At 43.2% G+C, this 5,761-nt stretch overlaps 1 pseudogene; it reads right to left on the bottom strand.

Moving 5' to 3' along the window:
• Positions 1-4,414: 4,414 nt before the first annotated feature.
• On the bottom strand, positions 4,415-4,532 carry LOC126209119 (5S ribosomal RNA; annotated as a pseudogene).
• Between the last annotated feature and the right edge of the window lie 1,229 nt (positions 4,533-5,761).

The raw sequence follows: 5,761 nt of genomic DNA, 5'->3' as shown, positions 1-5,761 counted from the left end.
ATTAGCTAGACGAAACATTGAAACGACGCTCTCGGCGTAAAATGAATTATTAAACGTGCAGAAATTAATCAGTTCGTTAAATGAGGCGTAAACCTGTGACGTTTCAAGACTCGCTAGTACGCTCCTCTTCTAAGCCCACAAAAATAAACAAGCTGATCTTAATGAACGTTAGCCTGTTATATAATTATGATCACTCCCCATGGTTTCACTGCTTTGAGCCACATCTTTAAGATATTTGTTTAGAACTGCTCACTGCACCTACCATCGTTGTACGACTGTTTTTTAGTAGGAGGGGCGTTCAGTAAGTAATGCAACACATTTTTCTTGAAATCTGGTTGGTTATATTCAGGATTGCAATACACCGTATTATGCAGCACGATACTGGCTACAAAAATATTTCAACATAATTTTCATTCAATGCGACGGCCCTATGCCACAGTACTGGGAGGGCCTGTATGGCCGCATGGTATCATTCTTCTGTTCCACGTCGGAGCCAACGTCTTGCCGCATCAATAACCCCCGATCTTCCACGTCCTGCTTCCTGCAGAGAGTACCCTTCATTGGACCAAACCGATGTAAATTGGAAGGTGCGAGATCCGGGATTTAGGGTGGATGAGTAAGAACAATCCCACGAACTTATAACAGTTCCGGCTACTATTATATTATTAATACACTGAAAATGTAACTTTTATGAAATGATAATTCTTTGACCGTGATCGTGTGTAATGGAAAGAAATCAGACTTAGCAAGAAATGTACCAGTGATTTGTTATGAAGTGTGCAGAAGGAGTAATAATGCGTTCAGCGAAGAGCCGGCTCTCAATAACACTTACTGCCTCTACATTACAGCAGGAAAATGATGATACTTATAGGTAAAATGCTGACTAATGTTAGAACGCAACGGACTGGACAAGAGATTCCTTTGTTACTTTAATTACAGGAAATTACTACTACTGAAGTAGCTATGCAGAAATTATATCTTTTGCACTGATTATTATTTTCATTCTCAAGGAATATTCACTTCCTTATATTCTTTAGCTCAAGTGGAACATGTGATGCCTAAATTTAGTTTAGTTTGAAAATTTTTAGCCAGTTGCTTATTTTTGGTTGGTGTTGTTGTTGTATGACATTTAAATCTGCCTCAACTATCATCATGGGGACCCAGAAACTAAATTATCGGTGGACTCAGATCGTGGAATAACACTATAGTCACGACACAATATAAGAAACACTCTTAACTACGTAAGACATGAAAATGTAAACACTGTTATTTGCATAATAAAATCTGAACCCAATACTTTAACTGTCTACTTACGAAAACTACATGGAGTATTTCAAAACTTATGCTCAATAAATAATTATGTACTTCATAACTCCACAAAGTTTATTAACTTAGGCTAAAGAAGATAATTGAATTTCAGTTCAGTAAAATGGATTCTTGGATTTATCGTTGCACTTGTGATGGGGCCCTTTCTCCGCAAATGACTAAGGATAAAATACGGTGCTCAACACAAACTTTACACACCACAAAATAATTATTAAAGGCAAAACCACAAAAGTAGTCCAGGCAACCGTTCAGTACTTAACCGACAATTTGTGATGAAGGTGGTGGAAACGTCGGTCTCCTGTGCTATTTAAAAAAAGGGGGAAAAAGTATCCATGGCTCTTCCTGTGTAACAAACACTGAAATTTCTCTTATCAGCACCGTACTTTCATAGTAGAGAGCTAACCGACGTATGCAATGAATAATAAGCAGCATTACGTTCGCATCCAAGGCTATGTTATATAATCTTGTAGTTCTTCTCGCCTCTTTCAGTTCACCAGTTGCGCACTCTTTGGCTGCTAACCACCGACTGCCTCAACCACATAAGAGCTTCGAAGTTCGACCGTCAGATCTACATTTTCTATTCCCACCTAGCCAGTTTCGTTGCGAAGGGACTTCCCTCAAAGTTTTACATGATTACAAACCTACTATCCCTATGCATGAACCAGTAAAGAATAACATTTTCATTTTTTACAGCACAATACTTTTGTCATAAATTACAATTATTTAATGTAACATAAATAAGGAATGAAACATTTAAATTAATGTTACATTAAACACTATGGTTATAGAGAAGTCACATTAAGTAAGAAAAGCAGACAAAGGAGTTAGTTAAGATCATTATAGGTAACACCGATGACAGTGTTACAAACGGTGTCATCATTATCAACAGAGACGTTTGATTTTAATCCGTAGATCACCTTCAGTGAGAGTGGCCGATCGTTCCAAGACTGCAGGGATCACAGATCTGTGTGGTCGGACAAGTTTCCGCTGCGTTGATGCGATGCTAACAGACGCCTCGCCCAACGAATCACCGTGCTTTTGTTCACTGCTACGTCTTAGTAGACATTTGCAAGCGCCTTTTAATGTCTGCGATGCTCTGGTTTACCGCCAAAAGAACGTCAGCGCTTCCGTTACAGACGCGAATAGTTGAAGGCTACGTAAAGCGCCGTCGCCTGAAACTGTAGAGGCTGAACCGGGAAACTTCCACGATGTCCCACGAAAAATTACGCATTTTTTCAATGGAAATTGCCCGAGTGAAAAACGTTGTTGTATTACTTGCTGAAATCCCCTCGCAATCCAGCTGCAAAACTTAAGGACTAGATTCATATTGTGATATAACGTGTTAACAACTCAGTGGAAATGAATGGAAGTGCTGGATCGTTTTTCCGGAGGTATACCGGTCGTGCACTGAAAGCTGGACTACGCTTACCGTGAGCTCAGCTTTACTGTAACGGTAGAGGCGGCTGGCCCTGTAACATGGGGCAATTGAAAGAGCTGGAAAAGTGTGTATCAACAAACAGTTGTATTGCGCTGCAGCGGTGTGAGTTATTACAATATGACTCGGAAACAAGACCTGGAGAAATTCACGAGGGGAAGAATCGTTGGAAAACTTGAAAAAGTACGTTGCGTGATGAGTGAAGTCCTGGAGTCTGATATTGCTAACAGCATGTTTCATGCGCATGGGGAGCGTTCCAAACCACATGCACTGCTGCTCGAAGGGGAGGTGGACAACTACCGCAGCAGATGACTACTATTCTGACCAACAGACGAAAAGGGACCTATGTTAAACAGCAGGTGTAATTGCAACCACTTGTAACAGGGCAATAGCGCTCGGAGTCTCTAGCTTCAGAGTGGCGGCTGCACAGGGGTGATCTTTTTTCCCGAAGATCAGTTAGCTGTGTTCCGTTGACACACATATTGGACACATCATCTGCAATGAGTGCATAAGAACTGGATCAATGAGCGGGGTCGCAAGCTGTTTTCGGATGATAACAGTTCAGTCTAAGTAATGATCCTGGACGCACCCGAATGTTGAGAGAGTTGGGGCACCTAATGAAGGAACAGAGTCGAAAATGATCGTTTAGTTGGCCAGCTGGTTTGAGGAGGAACCATGTTGCATGGATGTAGTCACCTACAAATCTTCGAATATCGTACACTTACCGATCAGCTCCTTCCTCGTGTCCGGCCATCCTCATTTAAGTTTTCCGTGATTTCCCTAAATCGCTTCAGGTATGTGCAGGGATATTTCCTTATAAATGGAACGGCTGACTTCCTTCCCTATCCTTCCCCAATCGGATAAAGAATCAACCAACCTGCATCGTGTGCACTTTTTCAGGGGTGTATTCAGTCTAGACTACAGTTTTATGACAATGCTCGACCGCATAGAATTGCGCTTGTCAAAGACTGTTGCATCGAGAAGATATTCTGTGAACGGGTCTACCTGCCGCCTCCCTCGACTTAAATCCCAAAGAGCACTTGTAGCATACGTTGGGGAGACGTACTGTACGACGTTCACAGAAACCGACGACCATCCAGTGGTTCTTAACTGTACTGGTGGAGGAATGGTACGTCCTACCACAACGTCTTAGCAACCTCGTGGGCAGGCATATGAGAACAACGCACAGCGCGACTGCACAGACTATTAAGAATTATGTCTCACCTTTTACAATGTCCTGGGGTTCATTATAAATCGCGATGGCTTTGATGGGAAATGCCATTTCTTTTGGTTACATAGAGCATTTCTCTCAGTTACCTTCTGTACTATAGCATTTTTTCTATGTACAGCCCTAGTTCCATTGAGCTATGTTCCTTATCAGTGACACATCATGCGAAAATTACTTTCGTCTATAAGCTTAACACACTTTTACTTCTGCTTTAACTCTCCTCCCGAACAGGCCATGAAGGCCCAAATGTACCGACCGCCCGCCGTGTCATCCTCACCCCACAGGCGTCACTGGATGCGGATATGGAGGGGCATGTGGTCAGCACACTGCTCTCACGGCCGTATGTCAGTTTCCGAGACCGGAGCCGCTACTTCTCAATCAAGTAGCTTCTCACTTTGCGTAACAAGGGCTGAGAGCAACCTGATTGCCAACAGCGCTCGGCAGACCAGATGGTCACCCATCCAAGTGCTAGCTCAGCCCGACACGGCTTAACTTCGGTGATCTGACGTGAACCGGTGTTACCACTGCGGCAAGGCCGTTGGCATTTCTGCTTTATGATGGAGAAATTTAAAATTGTTAAATTCGGAAATGTAAAGGCTCAGTCTGAGTATAGTGGGACAAGTGAAGTAAAATGGAAAGAAGATGATGCTTTCTGGCAGACGAATTTAGGGTAATATCAACAGCAGACGAAAATGGCCTAAAGAGAGTAGCATTCGTTATGAGTAACAAAGTAGACTTCGACGAGATCAGTTAGAGGGTTCTCATCAGATTCAACAGCAAACCAGGGATTCCAGTATTGGAGTCAAAATTGGGAGATCTCTGTAAGACTTGAGATCAAAACGATCAAAGAGAGCTAAGGCGACAGAAACAGTACACCACCTCTCGCTGAGGTGAGCAGTAGCCCTAGAACAGTGGATGTCTTCTGGGACTTCAAGTGAACTACCTTTTGTTTCATCTACGTTTTCGTGGATTTTCATTTTCCCGGCTATAGGGGTATAGTGAATTAATTTCTATTAATGTTTGACAGATATTAAATACTGTGGATGTAAAAGCTTTTTTTTTTTTGGTTTATGCTATAATAATCACGTTCAAATTGTAATTAGCCGTGCCTTCAAATAATTTATTGTCCATATCTTGTCAATTCTACATGAATACACAGAATATCGAAAGCGCCATTTGAAGAAACATCTTCAGTTATGCTTAGTTGTGGCGAGAACCCAATCGATGTAGATCGGGCACAGCAGACAATGGACGGCCATGAGACGAGACACTTCCGGGCAGTGGCGGAGGTCGGGACTGGAGACAGCGCTGAGACGGTGGACCAGGAGCAGGGACAGGTGCGGGTGTGTTTGCGCAGGCGCGCGGCGGCAAACACGCTGTCGCCTGAGCGCGGCACACCTGCAGGGACGGAGCTGTCTATTGACACAGCGGCTGGCTGGCCAGCCAGCGGCCAAGGGCTGTCTGCAGGTAGCGCTGCCTTCGTCTCCACCCCTCCACCGCTGCGGTCTTACCTTGAGGGAAGCCTCTGCAAACACTTAACCACTGGACCCACCACCGTGTTTCCTTTCTGTTAGTCAATGCGGTTTTCTTGCGGGTTGTCGTACCTGTAAACTCTTTCAATGATGAAACTGGAAAGTGAAAAGCTTCAAAGAACGCTATGAAACGAATACTACAGTATTTCGCTGGGAGCTGTTGCTTTTATCGTGATCTTCAGACGAAAAACTACACTACTGACCATTAAAATTGCTATACCAAGAATAAATGCAGATGAT

This window comes from Schistocerca nitens, chromosome 1 (assembly GCF_023898315.1).
Source record: "Schistocerca nitens isolate TAMUIC-IGC-003100 chromosome 1, iqSchNite1.1, whole genome shotgun sequence".
Taxonomy (NCBI): Eukaryota; Metazoa; Arthropoda; class Insecta; order Orthoptera; family Acrididae; genus Schistocerca; species Schistocerca nitens.
The sequence above is the reverse complement of the archived record's forward strand: the minus strand, read 5'-3'. Positions and strand labels throughout refer to the sequence as shown.